The sequence below is a fragment of the Odontesthes bonariensis genome, chromosome 9 (assembly GCF_027942865.1).
Source record: "Odontesthes bonariensis isolate fOdoBon6 chromosome 9, fOdoBon6.hap1, whole genome shotgun sequence".
Classification (NCBI taxonomy): domain Eukaryota; kingdom Metazoa; phylum Chordata; class Actinopteri; order Atheriniformes; family Atherinopsidae; genus Odontesthes; species Odontesthes bonariensis.
Window position 1 is genome coordinate 27619465 of NC_134514.1, and position 17782 is coordinate 27637246.

Consider the following 17782-nt stretch of genomic DNA (forward strand, 5'->3'; position numbering starts at 1 on the left):
TTAATAAACATATGAGTTTTATTGAAATGCAAAGAAAAATATGAAGGGCAAATTGCATTGAATTCAAAGGGGTAAAAAAAAAAAACTTGTTTTCTGTGCTTGAGAGCATATATTTTTGTGTCTGAAGTCATGTACTCTCTACGGCCTCCTCCCTCTTCATGTCTGTCTCAATTAAGGTGATGCTGCATTCACCGTATCTTGGAAGTGAGAAGATGAAATGGTTTTACTCGTACTTTCAACGTTGCTTTTAATATTAAACCTCATGATTAGGAGTATAGTTCACGTAACATAAGACATAAATGAGCTAATGATGCTCTAACAGTACTTTGTTTAATTTTTTCTATCACAAAAAGGAAATCAGACTTCTAACTGTCGTTCTTTAAAAGCAGATTTTTCTTTGCAAGTTGGAAAATGAGAATTCCAATGTGTCATTTCTTGCTGAATGCACCATCAATCCAACCATTTTAACTACTGTTAGAAAAACAGACATCAGCAAAATATTGCCCATATGGCCAACAGTTCTTAATGTAAGTTCTATCTCAGTTTTGTTTAGCATTCACAGCTAAAGTTAGCTGCTAAAAACGTAGGCAAAAAACAGAGGAATGAAACAACAGTAAAGTCCAGAGTTTGTGTAGCCAACATGTGACAAAGAAATTACGACATTTTCATTGGTGTTAGCAACGGGCCAGCAATTGCTATGTTCTGCGGTGCATTTAAAAAACAATTGCCATCAAACTGCAGGCAAGGGAAATGCAAGTATTTGATGATGAACATCAGTTTGGCATATGGTCTCTTATACCATAATGACAAGCTCCAAAGGTTTTTAAGTACTGTAGTTCTCATAATAGGCAGATCCAGTGGAAAAAAGGATCCAGTGGGCTATGACACAGAAGAAACAACAATGCAAAAGGTGTTCCTGCATAGTTCAAAAGAGTTGATTCTCAAGATACTGGTTCAGGGACCGTCAGAGAATCCACCGGCTTTTCTTATCAGCGTTGTGAAAGTTTCCATCATGACGCAGACAAAAAAGCCTTCCCTTTATCCACTATAGCATCAACAAGCAGACATGCCTCTGTACAGGCCTCCCCTGGGGATATTCTGTGGGATTTGGGTCAGGCATTCAGATAGGCCAGCCTTAAACTTAGATCTTCTCTGGAGAATAAATCTCTTCCAACAGGTGACTGGAATGCTTCAGATCATTTTGTCACTTCAGTCGTGTGTTGCTCTGTTTCTTAGACATTTTGTCCTTGCACATCTCAGAGTTCACGATTCCAAAAGCCCAATTCTGAGGTTTTTCCAAGTTAAAATTCTTCTGCTGATTCTCAAACAAAATACTCCTCTCCAAAAGCTGCAGTCTTTTTTTCCTTCTGTTTAATGATAACACAATCCAAGCTTTTTTTTTTCCTGTGTGTGATTTTGGTTTGTGCGGTTTTACTCCCCCTCTACACCCTTGCTTCTTGATCCTATATCCTATATATAATTGTGTGTGAATTGTATGGTATGTGAGCTGTAGCAGGTAATTTATCTCCAGTTTTTTTCTTTTAGGAAATTCTTGGTGCTGTTTCTGGATTTTTACTGTTTTTCACCCCTCTGTTTTTTTCTGGTTGTTTGTGTACTTTCATGGTGTCAAGTCCTTAGTTTTTTTCTGTTTCATTGTTATTATTATTTTTTCTAACAATACACAGTAAACAAATATGAAGGATAGATATTTGAGTTTTTTCTCATTCCTATTCAGATGTCTTTTTAATCTTGCACCCATTTTGCCAACAAGAAAGATATGGGAGTGCTGTTAATCCCCTCTCAGCCCCTGAATGTGTCTGTGTCCTTGTCCTGCTTCAGTTCATAAAATTGTGAGGTTTGAAAACTCAGTTGCTTTTAAATGGAGAGTCCTTGCAGTCATTGTCACTGCTGAGACGGCTCCCTTAGGGCCATACATGTATTTGTTCTTCGCTTGTCTGACTGTGCAGAGTAATAATGACGTGCTGTGTCACTGCAGTTCTCTACCTGCACGTGTTAACACTTAGGCTTTGATTACACCACTCTGGATATTTTTTCAACAGATGTTTTTTTCAAACTGAGAGGAAAATATTTGTTTATAAAATATCCACAGTGGCGTAATCCAGTGTAATTCATAAGTCCAGGCAAGAATGCTGAAATCCCCACAAATGCTGAAATATTTATGCCAGGCCAGTAGGTGGCAATAACGTCTGCATGAATAACACAAAAGAAGGAGATTCTGTGCCGAGTGAACCGATTTGTTCTTTAGCGAAAACTTCAGAAGCAAAACAGTGGTTTGTGTAATGGTGAAAGCAAAAGACATGTGATTTGTGTAGACAGATGACGAAATAGAGTTGTTGCTTGCAAGTTGATGAAAGCCCAGCAAAACATCAGAGGAACCGGTATATAGGCACCACTTTTGTTATGGTTTCCAGTGCATGTACAATACACATGGGCAACAGTTGGCATGCACACAGTTGTCATGTAACCATGGATACACTGAAAACGAAGATGTAAAAAAATCAGTTTTTCTTTTTCTCTCTTTCTTTCCATTTTCCTCTCACGCATGTCCATTAAGGTTGTGTTATCTTTTTCTCCCTCTGTTTTTCGTTCCTCTCTTGTTAGGAATACTACTACTTCTACTGAATTACAGCCACGAGCATTATAGCTTATACTATATGCTATAAGCATATAGCTTATGCTCATACTGTGCAATGAGCACAGTCTTCAGTGCTCAAAATCTGCATAGATGTTACATGGTTTTATTGTTTGCAGAACAGAGGCTTTTAAAGATTTCAAATATGTATGTTCCGTTCTTCTAAAAGGGTTTCTTCATTTCCAAAGACTTCCAGTGAACTCGAAGGTAATTAACAGAATTTCACTGTTGTGTGTCTAATGTAAGTGAAAGTGCAGTTGAAAATGGTCCAGGACAGATCTATTGTGCCTGCATTATTAAAGGAAGCACTGAATAATTCAGCCTCTTGGAGTTCGCAGTGATTTCCACAGGCAGACCACTTGTGCACCCGACAGTGAGACTGTAGAGAAACTGCTCTGAAAACTTATTCAGTTCCTCAGTTATTAAGAGCTGTAACAATGTTCACATTGATCATATCGGAAATAATCAACCCCTCCTCAGTTCTCTCTCCATCTCCTCTCTTCTGCTCAACCCCCGTTCATCTGCACTCTGATGGCCAGCCAGAATGCGAACTAACCAAATCCATCTGTTTCATGTGACACATTCCACAGAGCAAAGAGAAAGGCATGACACTTGAAAAGTTACAATCCTCCAAAATTCACAGTTATGATGTTAAAATACTTTATTTTCTGTATGATAAGTGGGATGAGCTGAAGGAGAAATCTGATCATTTGACAGGGAGAGCCATCTCTCAGATGTCATCCCTAAACTCTCAAGGAGCACTTAGTAAATCAGACATAAACAAATTTGCATAAGACACATAGCACCTTATAAATCTTAGAAGTCAGATTCAGATATTCCAAAACACTTTTTGTTTCTCTGTAATCTCTGTTTAATGACATTACATTTAGATTTTTGTGTTTTCTATGAAGAGGATCCCTCATATGGCTTGTTGTTGCTTAGATATATCTAATCATGCAACTTAGCACTGCAGCAGCAGGATCTTCTGTGTTTTATCCAAAAAAGCAGTGAACTCATGTAAGGTATTACTTTCTTCAAACTAGAAGGGAAAATCCAGTGTTTTGTCTCCAGAATACGCAGATATTGGAGTAACAATTGATTTAATTACAAAATACTCTTCCTGGAAGCCTTCATCCACTGTAACATGTGGGTTGACAACTTGCCAGTCAATTTTCACCTCTACTCCTCCACATGCCGTTCCTCACTGTGTTTTTGTTTCCACGCGTATGACTGTGGCCTTGAAATTACACCGTTCCCTGGAACCATGCTTTGTGATATATTATAGAGAAAATAACACTGCTGCTTTGCGTAGGAAAGATGAGTATGAAGTCAGTCATAATAGAGACGTACAAACAAGAAACAGACCAGTCAGAGTCTTTACTTTTTAGTTTTCCAAAATAATAGCTGACACGTTAGCACACAGCTAATGTTGTGTTTCTCAGTGCTAATGTTGGATATTCATTGTTCCCAGCTGCCAATCTTGAAAATGTAGCCTCATTCTGCAAGTTATGTATGAAACTTTGCCAGTTTGTTACTTCTGTCTCACTGTCTGCTGCTTCTTACTTCTCAATAGCACTTAGAAAGCCAAGTTCCCACGACAAGATTTGTAGCCAGTAGTTCACATTGTGAACAAACGCTTTTGGAGGCGGCGAACAAATGCCCCAGAACTGTGGAAAAGCCACTGGAAAATTGGCGGTCATTACTTGTTATGTGTGAACGCTAAAAAGATGTGCTTTGAGAAAATCGTAGAGACGTCCCAGTCTCTGATTGAAAACCTAGCATGTTGCATGTTTTCAAGGAGCTGTTCATCTGCAGTTCATAGTTTTTTTTAGGCCTTCCATTTCTTCTTTTGCCTACTTGTTCAGTTTTCTCAGTTTTTTTCTTCACACACCATGCCAAGATATGTCAGGTTTTCAGCAAAAAAATGTTTGGTAATCACTTTGTCGGTGCGAAATTACTTTTAAATGTTTGCTAATGCAGCTAAACAAATGGGCACAAATGATGTCTCTTTGCCAGAGAACTCTAGTAACAAAACACTTAAAGATACAGTTTGTTGCTAAGTTGTCCGTTATATATAGTCACAACTCTGGTTCATTTCGGTGCTTTTCTTACGCTTGAATGATTCATGTGTAAGTGTTTAGGCTTAAGAGAATTGGACTGACACTGCGACGAAAAAGTTACATAAAAACAATGAAAAAAAAGCTTTCAAGGAGGCGAAAGAATAAGATACAAATGTAAAATGTTTCCTTGATACAATTATTGGAACACTCTACTGACATTTATTTGAAAAGTCAGTGTAGGCCTTGCTTTCAACACCAAAACAACGTTTTTTTGTCTTGCCTCCAGCAGTGTGACAGCAGAGTAGCCCTAAATCATGATATGACCTCTGCCATGCTTTACTTATAGTTGTAGTGTTCTTTTAGTTCAAGGCTTTATTTTGTCACATATATTCAGAAGAGGGAGAAATAAAAAAAATAAAAACCGCTCATTCACCAAATTCCAAAAAGCTCAACCATGGCTTTCTCTTTTCACAATAAAGATATCCCAGAAAGAGGTGGTTTTATACTCTTTCTGGGATATGCTTTAGACTTAGAAAACATTAGCTTTGATGTTTTTTTATTTTATTTCATGTTTTTATTGACTTCTTTCTTTTTTTAAAACTTAAACTAAAAAAAATTCTTTCAAACTTGTTGTCGTCCTTTGCCATGGAGTCCAGCTTTAAATATGGAGCATATAATGAGATCTAGGACAACTATCCAGCTGGCTTCAGGGCAACTTTAAGCTCTTGAATATGTTGCATGTTTATTTTTCATAATTCACATAAACCTTCTCAAACTTTCCTCACTGTTTCTTCATAGGATCATGCAACAGAACCATCTCAGCAGTTTTCTTTCTTTGAAAACATTCACGAAAACATCTCAATTACATAATTATTTCCTGAAACGGGTAGTTCGAGAAATTTGCTGTTATCTTGTAGCTTCTGGGATTGTGTGTCTTTTTTATTGTGTTGGTTTTTGTTATATTTTAGTTTGCCCATGAATTTTTTATACTTATATCCTATTGTATGCTGTTACTAACTGAGTTTTTGTTTGCTGTTGATACTAATCTGCCTTTGGGCATCTATGTAGCTAAGGACTGCATTATTAAGCACCTCCAAATAAATCTAAGTCTTGCACTCTTCTAGTGCTTGCAGTTAGTCACCTGTGGTGAAGAGGTTTAAGTTAGCTGTGGGTGGCACAAACTTAAAGGGGAACTCCGGGGCATTTGAAGCGCATTTCCATTGCTAGAGGTTGTCAAATAATGATAGTAGGACACAGAGAGGTGCAAATCTGCGCTCCCTGTGTGGAGATCGTGCTGTTCGCACACCCTGTCATGCGAGGCTAATACATGGTGGCTAGGGGCAAGAGCTAAACCTTCCACGTAAAACAACAACTTGCACACTGCAGAAACGTCACACCACTTTATAAACCATCCGACAATAAAGTCACAAGCCTTACCATCAAAACCATATGCATGGTTCTCACATTACTGGCATGGGGACGTTACAAAACAACTTTATAAACAGCATGTAACTCACCGGTTAGTTGTACGCTCGCGCATGTGAAAGCCCAAAAGAGTCGATGGACGATAATCCCATATACAAAACAATTATCTTCTCTAGAAAAACTGCGTTCAAGTATTTAAAACATTACAACAATACATGCCCAGTAATATTGTTGTAATGTTTTAAATACTTGAACGCAGTTTTTCTAGAGAAGATAATTGTTTTGTATATGGGATTATCGTCCATCGACTCTTTTGGGCTTTCACATGCGCGAGCGTACAACTAACCGGTGAGTTACATGCTGTTTATAAAGTTGTTTTGTAACGTCCCCATGCCAGTAATGTGAGAACCATGCATTTGGTTTGATGGTAAGGCTTGTGACTTTATTGTCGGATGGTTTATAAAGTGGTGTGACGTTTCTGCAGTGTGCAAGTTGTTGTTTTACGTGGAAGGGTTAGCTCTTGCCCCTTAGCCACCACGTATTAGCCTCGCATGACAGGGTGTGCGAACAGCGCGATCTCCACACAGGGAGCGCAGATTTGCACCAGTCTGTGTCCTACTATCAGTATTTGACAACCTCTAGCAATGGAAATGCGCTTCAAATGCCCCGGAGTTCCCCTTTAAGCAAACTGCAAAAGAAGAACAGATCTAGAAAAGGTTTTGGTTTATTTGAACTGAATTCATCCTTTTTTTTTTCTTAGCTTCATCCTTAATCAGATTCCTTGCAGGTCTCCAGCTGGCAGTTTAGGTTCTGCAAGCTTTGCACTTTTTTAAAAACCCATTCGGTGTGCATTATTTCAGAAAATAAAGAGAGCAGTTTGGCAGATGGTGTTATAATGGGGAAAGATATAGAAAAAGACAGAAGAAGAAAGATACTGACAATTCTGAATAATTACAATTGGCATTGTTAGCCAATAACAATACAGTACTGTGAAAAGAAAAAGAGCCTCTTCTTCATTTCTTTATATTTTGCTTCCAAGGCACTAGAGTCTCTCTACACTCTCTCGCTCTAGCGTTCTTAGGGAATAGCTTTTCAGGCTTTCTGAAGATCTTTTAAAAAAAATTCTTTGGACAGTGGCCGCTTTTTCAGTCATTTTCAGTACAGTCCTTATACCACTTTTAGAGGAATATGTTTATCTTTTGTTTGTTAAGCCACTTAATATGAATATATGAATATGAATTTTCAAGTGTAGCCGTAGAAGAAATCCACACATTTTTGTAACACCATCACAAATGTTAGGTGTTACTTCTCATCAAAATATATTTAAAACACAACAATATATGGCAAATTGAAATAGGGCCTCATAAAACTAAAGAAGGTACTTTTGGGGGACCTTGTAAAAAGGCTTTAAAATGAGGAAATTGTCAATGAGAGCATCACATGGGTGAAAATCACCCAACATTAGTGTTCTACGTTTTAAAAAAGGTGTCTCACTCAAGGGATGAATCACCGTTTTGTATACACAACAGACGACTTTCCAAAGAAAACTTTTCATTATTGTATCTTTTGGGACATTGTTAGTAGCAGGCTGTCGCAAAGATGCAGAATTCTTTACTCGTGTAAGACCGGGTTTTGGATGTTTGAATTAATGTCTTACATAAACTATCGGAGGGCTGTGGGTGAAGTAAGAGCCCAAGGACAACTTCGGCCATATAACTCGATCCACTTAAATGTCCGACCAAAACAAAAACGTCAACTCTCACATCTTACATATCACTCCGCAAATCTTAATCGTCACTCACATTACCTGCACGTAAAGTGCGCCATATTATATAGTTCCAGATGACACTTCAACAGCAGAATATAATATTCATAAATGTAGAAACAATTAGTTAAAATATGTGGACTCAAAAAAATGAACAATGCAAAATAAGGCAATCTGTTGAATATGTCTTCCCACCAAAATAAATCTCCTCTGACACCTGCATCTACAAAAAAAAAAGGGGTGGGGGTTCAGGAGAAAATTGATACTTTGACAATCATTACGGCACTTCATTTGCTCAACTGGTGCTCATTTTATTTTCTGCACTTATCTATAGACCCAAAAGATGCCTGAAGTAATTCCCTCCATATCCATTAGGTGGTCAGATGGAACCAACATAAAATCTCCAAAAGCTTCTGACATTCTGATTAAAAAAAAAAACATAATAAGGTTATCTGGTCCAGTCAGTTTTTTTTTCTCAATACATTTCAAATACAATACATGAATTGAGTGTGCTTCAATATAACTTTATGATAGAAGAGGTAAATATCAGGTTATAGCTGTTGAACGAGCAGCTTAACGGCTCAGGAGAACTTGGAGGTCTTCATTCTGATGCGTATTGAACAGGAAATCCTTGTTTCTACAGTGAGACAAAGAAAGTGGCACATTGCTTAGGCCGCAGTAAAACAGTACAACCTTCATTAAATACTGCCTGCCAATAAGAACTACAGGATATGAAGAATCGAATTGTTTATCTAATTTACTTCCCACTGAGAAGAAGATGACTATTTTCGTTTGTCAAGAAATCCCATCAGACAGTTATGCTGTTTTTCTAAAACCTGTCTTTGTCACTTACTTATCAATTTTGCAAGGACTATGCAAAAAATAAGAAAATCTTGTGACATCCGATTCTGCACAAAGGATCAACGCATTCCTCAAGCTTTTCTCTTGCGACTGGTAATAATTTACAGCCTCTAGTTGTTCCAAAGGGCAGACGGTGCTGAATGTTAACATACTGCTGGGGCATCTGGGAGGTTATAACACATATTAACAGTGCTACATCACCCAGCATGCGTGATGAAAGAAAGAGTCTGAGATCAAATCTGAAAATCTCAGAAAAGCTTAGAGGCAGTCCCAGTGAGAGACACAGAAAGAGAGACCTGCTTTGTTTTCTTTTTAGTGAAGGAAGTCGTTTGTTTTAAGTGAAGAATATTCTTAGTACAATCTTGGCTTTTCTCTTCTCTGCACTGTGGCACACAGATGATTAGGTCATGCTGGGAGAGAAGTTGAAAATGACTTGTGTGCCTTGTGAGAACAGACTCTCTTCAGGAGAGAACTTGGTTTGATGTTCTGCTTCAGTCACTCACTGTCTTCTGTGAGAAATGTGTCTGTCATTAACAAAACCTCATGTTGCCGCCACCCCCTGCAGGAAAGAAAAACACTCATTTGGCATTTTCCATCAAGCAGCTACAGGTGTCATCCTCACCTGCTCCATCTGTTCATACAGATGATGGAATCATTACACTTGGAGGATGTTTATTTAGCTCTTTTCTTTTTAAAATAAAACTATTAGATTTGATAGCTGAACATTCTGGGTTTTGAAAACATACCTAAAAAATGCGTAATAAAATTTCGGTAATTTTTCACTTTATTTTTTAAGGCTGCATGGTATTAGGAAAACACCTTGAATGCAATGTCATTGTTGAAAATCTAGATGGTGATATGACTTGCATATCACCATATATGCCATATATATCTATATAGATATAGACAAATATTCAGGGTATTACTGAGGGGTGTAATTCCATGTCTGAACCTGTGAATTCTTTTTAGGTGAAGCAAGCACAAAAGCAAAACTCCTTCTAAATTGAATGGAGTCCTCATAAATATACCTATGCTTGTCATATTTCAAGTAAAAATCCTCTTTCACATATCGGTTGTGCCTTTAACCCTCCTGTTGTCTTCGGGTCAAAATGACCCGCCACTGTGTTAAACCCCCCCCAAAAAACCCACTAAATGCTATTTTTTTAACTTGAAATTTTATGACTTTTCCTAGATTGGCCCCAACAGCAGAAAAAGTGAAATGTTGCTTTTATTCACATTTCCATGTAAGCTGTACAAAAAAATGTACAAAGGTGGTCAAAATGACCCGTGAGGCAAATAGAGTTGAAATTAAGGTCACAGAGTTATTTACAAACCACAAAATGTTACAATATTTTAGTTGTGTCTCAGATCAATCAGTAGCAGAAGTAAACAAGGCAAATCTCAGACTGCAGAATACCACCTGTTTATTTCCAGAGGTTATAAAGGTGCTGCAGATAACAGGACCCCGAATTCTGTCTGTGCTGAAGCCATGAGTGTGCGTTATAACATTGAAGAGGCTGTTGAGCTGATTTTCTCAGATGTCCAGCAAGACAACTCTGATTCAGAAGAGGAAGTGGAGGATGCATCCGAAGAATAAGATGGGGAGGAATACAACCCAGAGCATGATGAATCATCTTCAGAAGAAGATGAAAACCCTGAAGCTGAAAGAGAGACTTTCCTTTCAAAAAATGGCAAAATAACATGGTCTTCAGCAGAATATGACCAACACGGCAGGCATGCAGAACAAAACGTCATAAAGATCACCCCAGGACCCACAAGGTATGCCGTTTGTCTCTACATTCTTTTTATCACACCAGCATTAGAAAAAATAATCCTGGAGATGACAAATCTGGAGGGTTTGGCCCAGCAAGTCAGCAAAATATGGCATCAAGTCATGGGTGGCTTGCGATGCCAAATCAAGCTTTGCTTGAAAAATGCAAGTCTATACTGGGATGCCGACCAGTGGATGCCCAGAGAAGAAGGGACTGAGGGGTCACAATGTCACATGTGACAATTTCTTCACCTCTTATGAACTTGGACAGCAGCTCCTGAAGAGGAAGATCACTATGGTTGGTACAGTTTGAAAGAACAAGCCTGAGTTCCCACCTGCACTACTTGCGTCAAAGGAGAGCGAGATCTTCTCCTCAAAGTTTGCCTTCATGCCCACCACCACTCTACTTTCCTACCTCCCAAAGAAAAACAAGAATGTAGTTCTTCTGAGCACACTGCACACAGATGGTGACATTAGCGATGGTGAGGACAGGAAGCCAATCATCATCCTAGACTACAACCGCAACAAAACAGGTGTGGACAACCTAGATAAGGTGATTGGAACATACAGCTGCAGAAGAATGACTGCCCGCTGGCCCCTGGTCATCTTCCACAACATCATTGATGTTTCCTCCTACAATGCCTTTGTGATTTGGAGAGAGGTCAACCCGACCTGGATGTCTCGTAAGCAGAACAAGAGGAGGGTGTTCCTGGAGCACCTAGGAAAGGCACTTGTAACTCCACTCATTGAAAGAAGGAAGCATGTCCCCCGCACAGAAGCCTCAGCAGCAGTTGTGAAAGCTATTCAGAGTGCAGGAGCTCCTGATCAACCTGAGGATCCAGCTACCACAGCCACTTCCCCACCTGGCGCAAGTAAGAGGAAGTCAGTTCTGCCCTCAAAAGAAGGACTGTAAAACACATACTGTGTGCTGCAAAGGCTGTGCACTTGCATACTGCCCTACATGTGCTAATTAGTTGAATGGGTTATGTTATTTTACATATTTTTGTATTGTACATTGTCTTAAATTGTTCACTGGAGAAAAAAAAGTGAAGAGGGAAAACTCAGGTATTCACACATTTTGTGGTGAATGACAAATATGCAAGATGAAATTTGGTGTTTAAAATTCAATTAAGCTGCTTATATTGGGGGTTTGGTGAAGTCGGGTCATTTTGACCCGGAGGACACAGGGTGTATACAGAAAATGAGGACAACAGGAGGGTTAAGTCAAACAAACAAAAAAAAAGACGTCCTCCTTAACCAATTGCTGTTCCTCCTTGTAATTCACACGTACCAAACAGAGGAGTCTCAGCCCTGCATCAGTGTCTCCTCACATACATCAATTCGGTGTCACGGAATATGTGAGTGATCACAGCACTGTTGTTAGAGTGGTAAGTTCTGCAATGGCTATATTTTTTTAAGCACCTGTTTTGCCTCTGTTACTACCTCCCTTGCCAGTTCATAGGGGGTTATCAACGGCAGATCAACTTCAGCCCCCACATTCCGCCTCTGTACTTTCACATAATAGCACATCAGTCCTGGTTTGAAAAGGCATATGTGAGAGGCTACTATGTGCTTGTGATACTGATATTGCACCTGTTTATGTTGAAATATGTCCCAGCTATAATTGGGCGAGAGGCGTGGTCGCCAGTCCATCACAGGGACACACAGAGACAAACGAGACAAACAACCATGCACACTCATTCCTAGAGTCACCAATTAACCTAACATGCATGTTCTTGGATGGTGGGAGGAAGCAGGAGTATCTGCGTACAGGTGGAGAACATGCAACATGCAGAATCCACACATAAAGGCCCTTGTTGCTAACCATCACTCCACCGTGTAGCCTCTCTTCCTCTGTCTGATAAACAAATTAAACATTTAAATTAGTAGGACTATTAACTTTTTCCTTGCTTAACACCTTACAGTCAGTCTTTTCCAAGAGAAGGGCTCCTAAGGTGTGTTACCGTATTTCTGTATTGTGATGAAATAGTCAGGAATCCCCAGATATTGTCTCATTTTTGGCTTCCACTTCCTTCACTCATGTAAAGTATGCGTTGTAAATATACATCACTGATCACACTCGTTAATCATATTTCTACTGGCAGCAACATTTTCTTCAACTTGTATTTTCTGTTATTATCTTTTTTTTGTTTTAATATATAATATTATTTCCTGTGGAGCAATAATAATCATAGCTTTTTTTTCCCACAAATGGTTGGGGTGACACTTTACGGTAAAATAATGTCATAACACATTCTTTCTTATAACATTACACATGAAACCAAGTCTTAGAGATGGTTAAGGGAGGTTCACTTACACTAATCTCTGATAAGACAGAGTATCATCAGCAAAGAGTGTGCTCTACTAAATAGTAGACAAATAGTAAACAATGTTAAAGGGTGAATATATTAATCTATTACATAATGGTTTGAAAAAACAGTTACCATATCTCACAGAAAATATTCATACATGATATGATTTTCCTCTGACTTATCTCTACAATATCCTCTGACTAAAATATTCAGATACACATTGGATTGGGAATTTGTTCATGAAGATTAGATAATTAGTTATCTCTTTCATTATTAGAAATTTATTTGAGTTTTTATTTAAACTTTTCTTTACTTAGTCAGTTTAACCTGATGCACACCGATGGACAATCTGAAAACAACTGTAGTGTAAAATATTGTAACAATACAAAATGGTTACTATTTCATCAGTTCAGAGTAAAACTAAAGTGATGTTTTGATCAAATTTTTCATGAAAACACCAACAGGGTGATGTTTTGATATATTACAATGTGCTGGTGTGAAATCATGGTATCTTCTTGCTGCAGCAGGATTTCTCTAATTGGCTACAGACCCACCTTTCTGTAAAATAAAATGGGAAAAAATAAAGAATGCACTCGTATGTACAGGCAGGCAGCATCCTTTTGTTTCAGTAGACTTTTTTTGTGTCTGAGTCGGTACTGAAATAATCAAGACATAAACCTTCTCTGTGTGTGTGCATAGATACAATATGTGTGTCATCACACATTCTCTTTATTACTCAGTGTTGTCTCTACAGGAGTCATGTCACTATCTATCAGTTAGAGAGGGCATGTCAATAAATGGCTGATAGGATCTACAGGATGCCAATTTTTCCTTTCCGATCCTATTTATATTACCTTAGTTATTTGCTTCCACCTCCCTGCTATAGTAGCTGGAATAAATCACAAAAACTATCTGCCTTATATTTTGTTCCTCCCCTCATGCTGTCAGAACAGCTCAGACCGACCCGGGTCTACAAAGCCTCTGACCAACAAAGTTGTAGATTGTAGGTTGGGGCTTACACAGCATTCCTGGACGACTGGACTTGAAAGCCTCCTGAAGCAAGTACAACGCAATCAAATGAAACATTGTGAAATACCCATGTTTTTCCACAGCACAATTTGTTGCAATTTAACAATAAAGCCTAAAGAACTGTAACACTGTTCGTCGTACTGTCTCACTTTTCGACTGCCACAGAGCCTCCACTGTGCTGCTGAGGATATCCAGACTACTGTTGCGATGGGATAATGTTGACATGACATTGATGACTGCCACATATTGATATCGACACAAAAAAAACCTTATCAGGGGGCAGGAGGGGCATTGAAACCACCCAGCTCTCAAGCGAGATGCTCAGTTCCCACCCGGCAATGTATTTTCCGTAGTCCCTTCAGTTTTCTGCTTCAGTTTTCTAGGGCAGTGGTTTGTTGTGTTTATGTAGGCGGTACATGTTAAAGTAGCATCCACGTAAATGCACTGTAAAAGTAAGAAGCACAAATACCCACTTCAAACCAAATTATGTCTCTTTGAAAGAGGAGCAGGCAGTGAAAGTGGAATCAGAGTTGGTCCATTAAAGTAAAAGAACCCTTTTCTGCTGTAAAACATCTGTTAGATCATGTGTAAGTCCCACTGAGCATGAAGTGGAGACACCTCCACCGAGCAAATGGGCTATGAAATAACTAATCAAGAGGGTCTGAATCTCCACCGTATATATATACGTGAAACAACTCGGTTAATGTTTAAAGTAAAAATCATGCATGACCCCAATTCAAATGAGCGACTTGAGTGGGGCTGCCAAGTTATTGAAAATTATAATCAAAATTCTCAGTAGTTAATTTTCAGTTTAATTACAAGGTTATTTTACTTGATCAGTTACAATCTTCTTCAAATGCAGTATTATGCAAAAGTCCTGAGCCACCACTAATTTCTGTACATAATGCCAAGGAAACAGGAAATAGGTGCACTGATTTATTGAAACACATGCTGACATGAATATAAATACAGTATATAAGGAAAAACATGGTTTGCACAATTCGAACAAGCTTGACAGTAGATATTTGGCATTTGGAAGGACATTCAAAAGCTCTTCTTTTGATGTCGGCTGCCTTTTGTTCCGTTCTCTGTCAAGATGATCCCACACTGCTTCATAATGTTGAGGTCCGGGCTCTGGGGAGGATTCATCACTCTATCCATAAGACCTGTTGCCACTGATTTTTAGTCCAGTTCTCGTGTATTTGGCATACCTCAGCCATTGTTTCCTGACAGCCATCCATCCATGAAGACTAAATGTGATGAGTCTTCAGTGAACTGTAGATGGAACAACTGCTGTCAGACTCATCACTCAGGCCCTTTGTCAGGTCTTTGTTGGAGTTTTTTTTTGTCCGAGTACCTAAGGACATCACTTTCAGATTCTGTGAATCTGCTCTAGGTTTTTTTTTTCTAGGACTGAAACAACATATTTTCCCTCATTTTGTCCAGTTTCCTCAGATTCTTTTGAGAGAACTCTGCACACCATGCTTATTCATTTAGTCACACTGCTCCTTGGGAATTAGAGTGATCGTACAAACATCTTATTTGACAATGTGAGCAGCTTCATAGTAATGTCAGTTTCACTAGGCTCAATATGCAATTATGTTCACAACAAGTTATACTTTACCGCCTGACACATTTAACAGAAATGACATCCAATGCACAAGACACCTCAAACTGTTCATCGCCAGGGGTCTCAGCAGGGGTCAGATGAATTTGACCAATTTTCCCAATGAATTTTAAATTTCTAAGCCCATGATTATTGGTGGAAACACCATGGTGAATGCTAACAATGTAATCAGTTACAGCCACTGTCCCAGACTACGCTTTCTGCCAAAGTAATCGCATAGCCAGATACACATAATTTAGAACGCCAGTGAGTGTTTTTTACAAAAAAAGAAGAAGGAAAAATCTCCTTGCTTGTTATGTCTCGTCAAATTTGTTAATCGTGTTTATGTTATGTCATGTCTTGTTTAGTTTCATGTGTGGGACCTGTATGTTTTAGTTTAGTCAAGTCACTCATGTCCAGTCCTGTCATGCACTTCCTGTTTTATTTGGTATTCACATTTTCCCCTCTCGTATCAGATCCTGACTTCCTCCCTTTGTGTGCTTTCCCTCATTGTGATTGTCAACCCCGCCCCTGATTGGTTCCACCTGTGTCCCCTTACCTCATGTTCAAATACCATACCATACCATACCAACTTTATTTATAAAGCACTTTATACACCCACAGGACCAAAGTGCTATACACAATCATAAAATATAATACAATCATAAAATAGAAGGGTCAAATATAAAAGCAGTACTAAAGTAATTAAAATGTAAACACAATAAAACAAAGTCAAACATCTCAGATTGTGCCAAAAGCCAAAGAAAAAATAAATAAATAGTCTTTGTCTCCCTTTGTCTGGTTGTCAGTTCGTCTTGTTCTGTCCCTGACCAAGTTAATGTCAAGCATGAGTGCATTCTAAGTTTGCATTATTTTTGTCATCCTCTTTGAGAGTGTCTTTGGTTCTTTTTTCTGGAAAATAAATACCTTTTGGATTACCTCACTGAGCCGTGCAATTGGGTCCATCAGAACTGTGTCTCAGGTCGTGACATTGCTGGGGAGTCCTCATGCTTATAATCATGTTCTCTATGTAGTTTTAGGAGATGAGTCTTATGACACAGGATCAGACTTTAGTATTTTGAGACAGAGTGAACACTGCAGAGACTTTGCTGCTTTTGAGACTCACGGGACGTTGGTCGGCTGTTTTGCTGGCCTAGATCCTCAATCTTTTTCTGCACTTGGTAAAAGGCTTTGATCCCTTTGGAGTTTTGAACAGTTTCCTTCCATTTTATAGGCGACTGATAAGTTTACCTGCTTGTAAACTTATTGGTAAGTTTACTCGGTTTAGGAGCAAGACTTTCAAACCAGGGGTGCTGCTTTCTGCCCCGTAGCTGTGCGACCTAGCAGAGATCCCTCTCATATCAGCTGGGCCTAAGGTTTGTACTTTGTACAAAGCAGCTGTTTAACTTTACAATAAAAACAAATATGCACACTCACCTGCTAGCTTTCCTCCTACCAAAGTGAAACAGTAGACATTCGAAAACCTTTGGAGAATTGCGTGTTTACGTTTGTTCAAACTTCATTTTACGAAAAACAGGCAACCTTAACATGTACAGTGATAACAAATTCACAGACATGGCATTAAATTTGCAATGCATTTGCATTAAACATAATTTGCAATGCAGTTTTGGAAATTTTTAACTTCAAGGATATATTATTATTTTTTAGATTGTTTTTACAATATACAGGATTAAAGCGGGTGAACACTGTTATGATATAACATTACTTTTCAAACAATGGCTTGAATTTATTGCTTGATTGAGTGCACTTCTGTGTGTTAAGGGATGGCCTCTTTTCACATTTAACCTGACAGACTGGTTGACATCAATTGAGATCCAATTAGCTGAAACTCATGCCATAATCAGAAATATAGAAATGTTCCTTTTCTCCTTTAATTAATTAATTTCTCCTGAGTTTTGAAATTCTTAAGCTTGAGGAAACTTTGATGATTTACATTCTGAAGATTTCCTGCCTTCATCTCTTGGCTCCACGGTTGGCCTTATTAGTGTGGTCAAACAGATAAGATAAAACGTTAATGAGCTTGGATGGGAAAGCAAACAATAAAGGTCATGTATCATCAGATTCAGAGCCAGCCACCTCCTGCTGTGTAATACTGGCTGCTTCTTTCTTTCATATACATCTTTTCCTTTTCTCATGGCTCTGTTTTATTGCTATACAGAACAGGCCATGAGCAGGTGATCCTGCTGTCTTATCGGCAACAAAATAATTGGCCTCGTATAGCCCCGTATATCTTTCTTCTTGTTAGATTCAGCTAGTGTGCCCTATTGCATGCGGAATCT